Here is a 12,500-nt window from a genome sequence, read left to right as displayed (position 1 = left end):
TCTAAAACTTCACTGGGTTGTGTGTCTCTTCATAGAAACTGTCATAAACACAACAAAAGAGCCACAAAAAGGTTTGAGGCAGCCACCCATATATTATTCCTGGCTGCAGAATGGATATTAATAACGTACAGATGTGTACAGACTGGGGTCCACGACAGAACTGATTCGATTGCACAAAGACAGCAGCTTTAAAAGAGATCGGAGGAAGTGACATCATCAGTGTGGCTGGAACCAGAAGTGGTGTCATTGGACCCAGAACCGTTTGTGATGTCATCAGTGGGGCCAGAAGCAGAATAGGCATCATTGAGGCCAGATCTGGAAGTGACGTCTTCTGGGCCAGGCGGGACTTCCCGTAACTGGTCTGCAGAGAAGTGAGAGAAAGAGTTGGTGCACTCTGCCATCCCCTGGTCTGGCATGGAATTACTTTAGCTGCCTCCCATGTGCATGAGTTAACAAAACATTACCTGATAAAGGGCCACTTCATTCTGAGAAAGGCTCTTTGAATATGAAATTGTTTTTTGGAGTTTTGATAAGCTTTCAATCCAATCTAAAGTTTTTGATAAGTCTCAGCTTTTTAAAGACTCACTACTTCAGTTTAGCATACCCTGACTAGAGCTGCTGATAAGCTGTGCATACTGCATCTCTCTTGTTAGCCATTAGTACTTAAATATAAGTAATACAATATTTATAAACTGTTACTAACCCTCCCTCATTCTATTTCTCTTCTCAGTATCTTCTGTGGAATAATAAAAAATTTGAATCAATAAATTAAATAATAGTTGAACAAAGAATCTTGGGCTGAGGACCTTTTGACCTAGTCCAAGGGAGGGGAAGAAGATTTTGTAACTACGCCTTAGTGCAATGAAATTTTTTACTTAGATAAACAAGTCTAAAATGCCTTGATAATTACTATCTGTGTGCATTTGGGTGGATGGAAAATATATTATTATGCAAACCAGCTGATGCTAAGAAAATGTATTTGTATATATATTTGCAAGTATAAGAGTTCTTTGTGTTAACCATATGAATGCATTAAGATTGTTAAAAGAGGAAAACCATTACCTGTATAATCATTTTAACAATATAAGTATATTACTAGTTTGTATTAATAGGCTATGGATTAATTGATTATTAATATGACTTACTTAAACTAATGAACTAAAGATTAATTGTTTATTAATAAGACTTACATATAAAAATTAAGTGTGTATGCAAAGCTGAAAGAACAAACTTGCAACATTTCTGTCAAACAGCTGACTCTTAGTCTGTACTCAGGAAAACTGCTAATTTTTTTTATTTTCCAACATCTGTGATTTTTGTTTAATCAACAGTAGTAGGTTCTTTCACTTCTTCTGCAGTTGTTTTGAACAAATGTGTTGTAATATTACTAAATTCCCCCAAAGAATTGTGTAACCTGGTCTCATGACAGGCTGTCTCTGTAAGATGTAAGTCTCTGTTATAAAAATGAAGCTCACCCCCCCAAGAGGGGGCTATTGCTGGTAACTGTCAGTGACACAAGCTGACAGGGGCTGCAGTGGTCTCTCTGCTTATCAAGAATAAAGAAATTGCTTTTTTACTCTACATCTGCTGTCTGCCTGCTGTTTACCTCGAACCTTCGACCACACTTCATGTGGCACTTGGTGTCGTTGCTGTACTGCCAGGTTGTTTCCCTGCCTAAGGAAAATTCATCTCAGACGAAGGAGCACTGGAATCATTAGATAGAAAAGTCTTTTCATTAGGTTGGCTGGCCTAGCACTGATTCAACTGTAGAATGGCCAGTATAGGAGGTTGGTGGCTTGTTAGACAAGGTATCCAGGATTCTGACTGTGTCTGGCATGTCTGACTCATTTTCTGCAATCTGGCCATGTTTCTACATTTAGTTGATGGACAGACATTGTTTTTTTTTTTTAGTTTTGTTAATTAGTTTGTACTGTACTTTGTTTTTGAGGTATTTGAACAAATCTGTATCCTTACTAATGGGAGCAGCCAAAAGAAGAAGAAGAGACATGTGATAGTTCTGTATTTAGTGAGTGGTAAAATCTATTCTTGCATTTTTCCTCGAGGGTTGTTATGTGCTCTGGTGATGAGCACTGCAGTTTTATATTGTTGTATTGTGTTTCTGAGGTGGCAATTATAGATTGGCCAACTAGCTCTGTGAATAAGATTACTTGTATTCTGTATTTACCCCATTTTTGACAACCATTAAATTCCCAATCTACCCGGAAGAGGGTCTGTCTCTGAATTGCCCTTCCCAAGACTTCACCCCTTTTTTCCTACATTTTTTTGGAAGTAAAGACTGGGGGCTTTCAACCAGGGCCTGTTAAAGCATATTGAGGCATTCCTTGTGTGATTTTGGGCTATACAATCAATAAATTGTTGTTGTTTCTAATATGTGGACAAAACAGAAATCTTGAATATATAGTAGACTATCTGGCAGAACAGTAACAGATAATAAAAACTGAACATATCATGTGTTATACACAGTAATATCCCTTTTAAACCAGGGACCAAATTCACAAATCTGCTAAAATGTATCCATGGTAATTTATGGTATTAATAAATGAAGATTCTTTCAGGAACCTTCATGTAGATGGTTCTTTTTGAAACCAAAAATGGTTCCCCATAGGATCATTCTGAAGAACCACTTTGGCACTTTTATTTTTAAGAGTGTATTGCGCTAGTTTAGTATCAACAGTCAACCTAAAGTGCCTGAGAAAATCCAAGCAGACATTGGGACTGAAATGATGCACATGCTTGGCTTTGAACCCTGGGTTCTTCGAGCTGTTAAGCGGCAGAACTAATCACTGCCCATTTTTTAAAAACTATAGATAAATTATAACCGGGTATGGAAAAAATAATAATCCACCCTCAATACAATGAAAAAATTAAGAAAATCCAATCTTTGAATCACTAAGCTGAAAGAAGACAGGGCGTCAACAGGAAAAACAAAAAAAAATATCCACGCTGACTAAAGCTCAAGAGAGAGAATGCAGAGGCCCTTTGATCAAGCAGTAATAAGAGGCGATAAATGTATTCAGTAACCCATTTTCAAAGTATGCACGTGATGTGAACGGGGACACCAGACCTTCACAAAAGACGCCCAAACACAATCACACTGAATTTACGATTGCCAATCAACCTGCCAGCAGGACTTCAGTCTACGGGAGAAAACTAAAATCCCAGGAGGAAACTCAAGCAGACTCGGAAAGAAACATTACTGCGCTTCACAGCGTGCGCAAATGCCAGGAATCAAAAATGAAATCCAACAACCCGCTCTGCCACAGTGCTACCTGCCATCTTTCCCAACGGTGTAACACAAATCCCAGACTGACAACAAAGCGGGCTCATTTTAGATTTTCTTCCCAAAGTTTCTGTAATTTTAAAAATCTCAATTGAGTTTCAGCATATAGGTGAGCATTTCACAAAAAGACTCCTAGGCTTAACATCTAGATTAAAAGAGATCGAACACCAGGAAATATGTGGAATAAGGATATTCAGTGAGATCGGAATACAAATCGATCAAAATCGCGAGCATCTGAAAGCTGACAAGCTCAGACTCCAGCCTAGAAAATTACCGCGCTCGGAGATCTGTCAGGGTCAGACTGATTGCTGATAAACCCCGTAGGTATTAAGGAGAAGTGCGAGCGGGCTTAATAGTATGGTGACTGAAAAATATTTATTACATGTGCAAGAAAGAAATGCCACAAATGCGACCTTCCTTACCAATAAGACAGGCGTCACAGATTAATCTAAACGGGTTGCCTCATTTTAAAATGAATCATGTCTGGATTACATTGTAGCCGAGCATTCAAGGCAAGCAGTGGGCAGACACTGGAGATTTTTTTAAAAAGTCAGACGGTCGTGTTTTACACAGAACACTCGAGTGGGTTTAAATATGTGAAGGCTGCCTAGATTAAGGCATCCCTCGGTAGACGTGATGTCACAAATTATGTTGCTACATCCCCAATGCCCCTGCCTTCTACAAATTGCTTTGTGTAGTAACAAGACTTACCTGTGCATACAGCGTGATTTACGTGAAAGCATTTTAACTTATATAGGAGTTCACCTTACAGGGCTTTGCAAACCCCGATCCTTTGAAGGAGTGTAGTGGCTGGGGCTGACGGATCAAGCGCTGCGAGTCCGAATCACTGAAGCGTGAACGTTCTCCCAAGTATCTGTTATTTTTATGTATTTATTTCTTTTTCTCTCGGTGCACCTGCAAAAAAAATGCATGCGGGTTAAATTAATTGGTGCGTGTGCGAGAACGCCTGGTTGATATCTGCCTTATGCACCCTGCTGCAGATCAAGCTTCCTGTCGCCCTTGACACTACTTATTGTGTTAGACATGTTGTAGAATGTTTCATTGTAAACTGGTCTGCTTTAATCCCCTGATAACTCGCACCCCTGCTAAACTGCTGGATATTCCCAGATCCTGGTCCGCCTTGATGGAACAGTGTGTCACACGTTGATGACTGTGGTAATGCTCAAGCCTTGCAGTAAAAAGTCCAGGATTCGCGTCCCGGCTCCTCCCTACGCACAGTTTGCATGCTTTCCTGGTGTCTCTAGTTTCCTCCAGGTGCTCCGCGGTCTCCTCGCACAGTTCAAACACTTGCAATGTAATTGGATTGACGATGCTAAATTGACGATTGCAATGGGTTTGTTCCTGCCTTGCACACTATGCTGGCTGACATAGGCCCCAGCACCCCCTCCCCATCCCCGCCCCACCGACACACACACAAAGCAGTTTAAAAAATGACAGACTGACTTTGATGGCATATTTACAAAGTAGCTTATTGACTGGACAGCAAGGGGTTCCCAGTAACAAGGGGTATTTATCCTATTGACCATATGTGCGTTCACATTTGACATATAGACTTTAAAGCACTGCTGCTCAATGATTCAGTTCTCACATGTTATCTGACATGCAGATTTTTTTAAGCAATCAATCTTTATTTTAATTAGTGCCTTCCAACTAAGCACAATCACAAAGCGCTTTACAAAGCAATTCACATTACTCCATAACACGAATCAATGCACAGTGTCATGGGAGTTTAGCAGTGCTGTTCTCCACAGCTAAAAGCAATCACGTTCATTTCCCAGGACTGTCCATATGTGGAGTTAACATGTTCTCACCATAATTCTGTGGTATTTCTGCAAGAATGTAGTCTGTTCTCCAAAGACACACAACTGTAAATTAGCATTTTAAACATAAGTGGGGTTATTTGTGTGATGGACTGGTATTAAAGACGCTGTTATTTCTTATTTTGGGACTAAAGTCCTAGCTGCTATTAATCTGGCATCATATAAACCACAAGTCCTGACATTGATTTATGACACTCAATAAAACCCCTAAATGCTGGCTTGATTCTGATCTTTCTTCTTTTCCATTTATGTGTCCTTTAGATGTTTATTGTATAGTGTGTCCCTACTCTTATAGGTACACTCTTAAAAATAAAGGTGCCTGAGTGGTTGTTCAGAGCGATGCCATAGGGGAACCATTTTTGGTTCCCAAAAGACCCATCCATATGAATGTTCCAGAAACAACCTTTATTTATTTATATCTGTAACAATATAGTAAATAACAAGGAATCAATGGTAACAGATCTGTGAAATACCAATGGATCATGGTTTTAAAAGGATTCTCTCTGCACACAGTAACTCGGGCTAAGTTCAGGTTTTTTAATCTGTTAATGTTCTGTTAGGAAGCCTAATATACATTAAAGATTCCATTTTTTTTCTACATATTGGAAAGTTTATCAAAAAACACCAACTTCATATGCAAGAACCCCTACAATGAAATGATACTTTGTCAAGCAATAGTTCTATGAGAAACTAAACAAACCATAAAGAACCATAACGTGCCTTTAAAGAACCAGTATTTTTAAGCGCGTACATGCAAAATTTGGATTATAACTTATTGAATAACATGTTTCATAGAATCATTTCAGGTAAAAAGCTTTCAAGACTGAGTTTCCATCTTCTCCCTGCACTTCCATGCTGTGATCAGTAAGTACTTTTGTGCGTGAGTGAAGGTGTGTGAAGTGTGATCAGTAGTGGAATGGCAACCCGTACTGTAGGCTTACTCTCTTCTGCCCACTGCTCTAAGTAAAGGCTTTGGCTCACTGAGATTGTGACCAGGAAACAGTTGACAGAAAATAAACAGAGGCACAGATTTTACAATTTGTTTATCTTGAAATCTGATTATTTGTAATAATGTCACTTGATTGATCAGCTGACACCTCCATAAATGGGTATAAAAACAAGTGAAACAAAAATACAAGAATAACACAAAACAACAGTGCAGTGCACATTTTCTAGTAAGGATACTGCGCTCAAATCGCCGTTACTATCAAAAGAGATACTCTGTTGGGCCCTTGAGCAAGCCCCTTAACCTGCAATTGCTCCAAGGGCGCTGTACAATGGCTGACCCTGCGCTCAGACCCCAAGGAGTATGAGAAACCTAACAAATTCCAAATACAAGAAGTTGTATAAAGCGAAAGAAAGAACCAAAAAAATTGTTATAATTATATACTGTATAATGTGAGATTGAGCCACATAGGTCGATTTGCTAGTGTCCATAAACCCTACGCTCACATATTATGGGGTTTAGAAGAAAACTCATTTTAATACCGCGGGTGAAACTCCACGCTGAAGACATCCTGGCCGGCGTCGAGCTGGAGTACATGTGTTTGCGCAATTCGCTGTGCTACTACTGGACACTGTGTTTAACCTGCCTAAAAACAGCTTTTTACATAACATCCGAAAAGAGATCACTTACATTTAGATTTTACTTTACAACTGGTGGTTTTGTCGATGCCTTCTATAGAGTGGGCAGATACGTTCACTTTAAAAAGACGGGAGACGGAACAATGAATGAACTGAAAAGTATTCATTCTATCAAATGACGCATTACAGATTTGCTATAGAAGGCAGACTCTTCCGTTATTTATATTTTGTGTTGCTTTGGACGCATTTCCATTCTTAGATTTACGACAGAGCCATAAACAAAGTACTATAACTGAGGCTGGATCGATAGCTGCCAGCGGAGACGATCATAAACGCCAGCCTCTGGACGTTGTTTTATTGACCGCAGAAATAAAATAGACGCGGATTGCATTAGCAGCAGCTCATGGCTGTGATTGAGAAAAGGAGAAAGAGAAACACTCACATGTTCATCGGGCTTCTCAACTCGAGGCTGACATTTCCAATTTGCCTTACAGGAGTGATCTTACTATTTCCGAAAAGAAGAAAAACTGACAATAATAATAATAATAATAATAATAATAATAATAATAATAATAATAATAAATCGCATTTACTGTATTCTGTATATCACAATTCGGTGTAAACTTTTTAAAACTAAAGTTAGCAGGAACAGCCACAGGCTATCCCGGTAGCATCTGGATCAAGGCAGGGAAATGAGGATGATGGATGTGTAATACCGAGAGTTGCATTAAGTATAATTAATATCACAATTATTTTTATCTTCATTATATAACGACCCTTTTCTCCTGTGGTTACACATAGTGTAAAATGTTGTGAAAGTGCTATTTCATATCCTGCTTAGATAGGACATTGGTGAAGGGAGCCAAAATGACGAAACAAGCAAGTCAGAATGTTAATTTATTCTGAACACGTGACAGTAAACTTCAAATTGAACCAACCCTGGACTGCACGCTTACTTAAGGAGGGAGTTTCCTGCACGCGACCAAATGCACGGATACTCGCTCCTTTAAATGCTGCCAGTTAATTAAAGGTACAAACAGTATTAACTGCAGGTGGTAGGCAGCTGTAAGTACGGATAAAAAAGCGTAAAAATGGGAAGTACGTTCAACCTGCAAAGACGAGGCTGATAACTGATCCGATCCTTGGACCTGTGCAAGACAGGTTGTAATTTTCAACAACACGGTGCAATAGTTGTACTGCAATCCTCTTTCGTAACACGATCATATTTGCGCAGACTCATTCAATAAATACTTACAGTCTCGTTATGGCGTTTAAATTCTGGGCATTGCGCGGATGTGTTGATTGGCAAATCCAAGCTATGATAGAAGTGTCCTGAAACGCGAGTCCTGTGAGAGAAACTGCTTTCAAGAAGGGTGGCATATTAGCTGATGCAGAGAGATCTGCATCTTAGAATTCAGCCTTGAATTATCAACGTGAATGATTTTTCAGCAAACCAAGCTACTACTTTTATTTCAAATGGTGCTGAATGGAGTTGCGCATGCCTGGAATCAAAGTGCACCATTCATCTGAAAAATGCATTTTTCTGTGAATGGAACTGGGTAGTGTGTGTGTTCATTTGTATATATATATATATATATATATATATATATATATATATATATATATATATATATATATATACTGCAAATTTCGTATGCAGTTTGGCACATCGCATGGCATGTACTTTGTGCCCGGACCACAAGTTTCAGAGACATGGACATGATCATTTTCAACTGTAAATTGCAGTGATGTAAGAGCGTGACAATGTCCGCGATGGACTATCCTTCTGGAGCTGGCTCCTGCTTTGCTCCAGACCGACAAAAGTTCGGTCACTTTCAGACACTGTAAGGCTGGGAAAGCAGGTTCAGTGAATTAATATTTTGATCATTTCAAGAGCTGAGTTTAAATAATCAATTATTCCCATTTGAAGTCCCTGGCAAAGCAATCCGACAGGGATCGAGTTCTTTCCGAATATTCACGCTATCTCTAATAAGATACTCCTAATAGAATTGCTGGAGACCACCTTCAAAGGCAGCGATGGGAACGAATCGTTAAAAGCACTTTTAAAAAAACGAAGATGCGTCCTTTGGTAATGAATCACATTACCGTGGCTGTCGGCCAATTAGCGTCCCCGCCGACTTACAGGGGGAAAAAAAGACAGAGAAAGACACAAAAGATGTTTTCTCATTAGAAATTAAACTCCATGGAAATGCCTCACTGCTCATCAGTGCTCAAAAGCCATTCGATTTCTATGAATTAACCGAAATAATTACCGCCACTTAAAAAGGCTGCAGAAAACAAGTGAACAATGCAATAAAGGCGTCCGAGACGAGCCTCCCGAAACTCCTCCAAGGCAGAATTACAAAGAAGGTTCTCCTTTGTGCTTCTCTGAGACGAGAGAAGAATAAAAAAAGGCAATTCAGCCTGACCGAACTCGCTCTGCCCGTGTTCATCAAAAATCCCGAGTGGATCTGCACTGTAACCCTGAAGTCAAGAAGGAGGCAGCGAACGCCTTGAAAGGAAAGTCCTCTACATTATCAGAGCCCGAATTCTCATCATCGTACCAGAACGAATCCTCAGTTCTGTTCGAAACGTCGGTATTAACATATGACAAAAGAACACCCATAGTTTGTCAAAGCTTCGCGATGGAGTGGTCTGAGTGCGCCCCACCGGGCTTCGAAAGCACTTTAAAGAGCTGCACGCCCGGCTTTTCTGTGCACACGGACCACAAGAAAATTCTCCCGAGATTACAGCAGCCAAGCGAACACTTCATTGGTGTTATTTATAGCTGTCATGACACAAGACTCAACATAGGCAATGCAAGCGCTCATCTTGGAGATCAAACAAAACTGCGTAAAAAATGTGACTTGAGAGATGACGATACAATGGAGAAACATCAATGCAATGAATTGGGAGACATTTTATCAGACCGTGATTTGAAAGTGTCCATTTTAAGGAAATTTAAAATACCAATAAAATACCAATGAATACAGCATTCCTCAGTTGACAGTAGTGCTTACAAAAAGCAGTTCCTTTTTATGTGGGCCTCAATATTACAATACAGTTATATACAGCAGCAATTGGAAAATGCAAGGGGTACCTGACTGTGCCACCCCCTTTTGTGTATTTAGGAGGAAAAAAGGTAAAATCGAGGCTAAAATTTACTGGTAGCCAGTGAGGTAATACAGTCATTCGCGTTAACATGCAAAGCCAAAATGATTCATTTTGTTCACACTCTGAGCACAAATAAGAAGAAGAAGAAGAAGAGAAAGGCAATATTGTTAATTGTTCACAAGTATGCTGTAAGCACTTTGCTGTGTTTCCACCAATGTATTAACTGGTCGGGGTGGCGTCATGGCTAAGGAATCAAAGTTGTCATCCAAGTCCCTGACATTTCTGCATTGTGTGCCTCTGAGTGGATCACTAGACTTGCCTGTTCTCCAATTGTAACGCAGCTTTGCACTTCATAGCCTCATTGGAAAGGTGCTATATATAATATACAGTGTTTGTTTAATCCATCCATCTATTTTAAATTGAATTTTCAAACACAGAGTCCTTAAGAGTATTTGTTAGGAGCCACTAGATGAGATGCCAGTCCATCACAATGCACAGCAATTTAAAGTTGCCAATAAACTCAACCAGACAGAATGAAACTTGAGTAACTGGAGAAGTCGAAAATGTCATAGCCAGGGATCCAACTAAGATCAGAGAAGCTGCAACAGTACTCCCTGTGACTGTCTGCCTTGCTTGTTTTTAAAGCCTTCTGGGGTCCAATATATTTTCCCCCACTCCCTTCACTTCTGAAATAATAATGTTTAACTGGGCATTAATGGACCTATCCTATCTCACCCTGAGCATTTTACACTATATCCCCCAACAAAATCAACACATTGTTTGAATCTTTGGATATTAATCTCCAGTATCTGTAACGTATCTGCGGTGTTGTTTCACCAATTTTACGGAGAGTAAAGGAGGATTGTCCTCCTTTCTGTGAAAGTCTCCCTTTTTATTTGTATCAGTGGCTCCTCTTACTTACAAGCAGGTTGAAGGCGGTTTTCTCCTATTTGCTTCATGTATATTTCATGTAATAAAACTAACCTATCAGGTTAAATCTGAACATTTGTTAAGACAAAGTGGTATATGCTTTCCTTAAATGCTATAATGACTTCTTTGGATTTACAGGAAACATTTGTCTGAAATGCTGACAGATATGCAAGAAGGAAAATAGAAACTACGTCTGAAACAAAGCGAGAAGAAGGCGCAAATATAGAAACCAAATAATTCTAACGGACTTGAAAGAAAAAAAGAAACAAAAAAAAACTGCAAAACAGCAAAAAGAGCTGACAAGAAATGAGTTTAACACGAAGCCTTCAAAATAGGAAAAGCGAGAATGATTTGTTAAACTTGGGAAAGTGCTCACTTTTAAGTTGGCAGATCAGATGAAGCAACAGCATATGGAAAAGCGTCGCTTCTTTCTCATGTTGACCGTGTACTAGAAATAGCACAAGATTAAATGAAAAATACCGCCAGGGTTTTGATAAGCATTTAAAAGCATGTATCACTGATGGCAGCATATAACACTTTTTTATATTAAAAATGACAACTAAATCTTTGCACAAATATGAAATGAAAATGCAACAATATGCATGACATAATACATTTATGAAAAACTGGTGAAGTCCAAAGTCCTCAATCCCGAACCATAAAGCACAAAACATAAGTATCCCCGTCGACAACACAACATAAAGACACCGGCACAGCAGAAGCAGGCAGCCTTTGGAGCATCGCGGCAAACTGAATATACGACAGAACCACCTGTATTCGCATACGAGCAGTCAAAAGCCATAAAAATCACTTACACTATCTTAAAGTTGGACACCGTGCCCGCCGCGCTTGGTCGCCAATCCGCAGAACTTTTCCGGCATTATCGATCATCTCACTGTTGCCCCTTTGTACTCTTTTATCTGTAAATCAGTCGGCGTTAAATATGAAAGAAAAACAAATCCCACAAGCTATATGCAAGCTGAGAGGTGTCCGTGCACACTAGATGAACAGGATGAGCTGACACGGCAAGGCACGAAATCGACGGGTGTTCTGTGTACCCCTCGTCCATGCCAGTGGCGCCCACTGATCCCAGCGCAGCGGTCCACTTCTGCGTATCTCCAGCGTTGGAAGGCTCCAGCCTTCCGGGAAACATTCACCTTCAGAAAAACCAGCTATTTGTCCGCACGGAGGCCACACAAGAGGTTCACTGAAGGCTTTTTTTCCCCATCCCTGGGATCTGTCGCTCACTCCTTGAATGGAGTAGCCAGGTCCCCATCTTTGCGCCTCTGACCCCAAACTGGAATCGGGACTCGTTCAGCCGTCCCTGTCTCTTCATATACAGGCAGACGATGTTTTGGTGGGTGTCCGACAGCTTTCTGCCTCTGTTTACACCTGAGGCGCAATCCTGGCTGTCCAAAGTTGTCTGGCGGTGGTAACCTTACCTGTGCCGCGTCTCCGCTGTGTTTCAATCCCGAGAGTGATGGAAATGCGAAGTTTTAACCGTACTAATGTTACACTCCAGATCTGTCTTCATCAGCCTCGTCTTGCACAAGATCCTTCTCGCTCCCCACCTCCTTTCAAGCAGATCCGATCTCTTGTCTGCTGCCGTTTCTACGTCCGACTGCCTGTTTATATCAGTAAAGCTTGAAGGGGGGTGGAGGGGCTGCCAACTCTCACGCACGCGCAGAGGAGCTCACAAAGCCAGCTTGCTGTTTTAGTCTTCCAGTATT

General features: G+C 40.3%; 1 protein-coding gene across 2 annotated transcripts in view; it reads right to left on the bottom strand.

Moving 5' to 3' along the window:
* Window positions 1-12,374, bottom strand: part of LOC114655519 (WSC domain-containing protein 1-like) — a 45,518-nt gene extending 33,144 nt beyond the window's left edge. Inside the window, exon 1 of one of the 2 annotated variants that reach the window (XM_028806582.2) lies at window positions 12,213-12,374. The gene's annotated coding sequence lies outside the window, so the exon portion shown is untranslated. Of the gene's footprint in view, window positions 1-11,585; window positions 11,856-12,212 lie in introns of those variants that run through there. The other variant, XM_028806583.2, reaches the window with a different exon arrangement.
* Between the last annotated feature and the right edge of the window lie 126 nt (window positions 12,375-12,500).

The sequence above is a fragment of the Erpetoichthys calabaricus genome, chromosome 8, assembly GCF_900747795.2.
Source record: "Erpetoichthys calabaricus chromosome 8, fErpCal1.3, whole genome shotgun sequence".
NCBI classification, from domain to species: domain Eukaryota; kingdom Metazoa; phylum Chordata; class Cladistia; order Polypteriformes; family Polypteridae; genus Erpetoichthys; species Erpetoichthys calabaricus.
The sequence above is the reverse complement of the archived record's forward strand: the minus strand, read 5'-3'. Positions and strand labels throughout refer to the sequence as shown.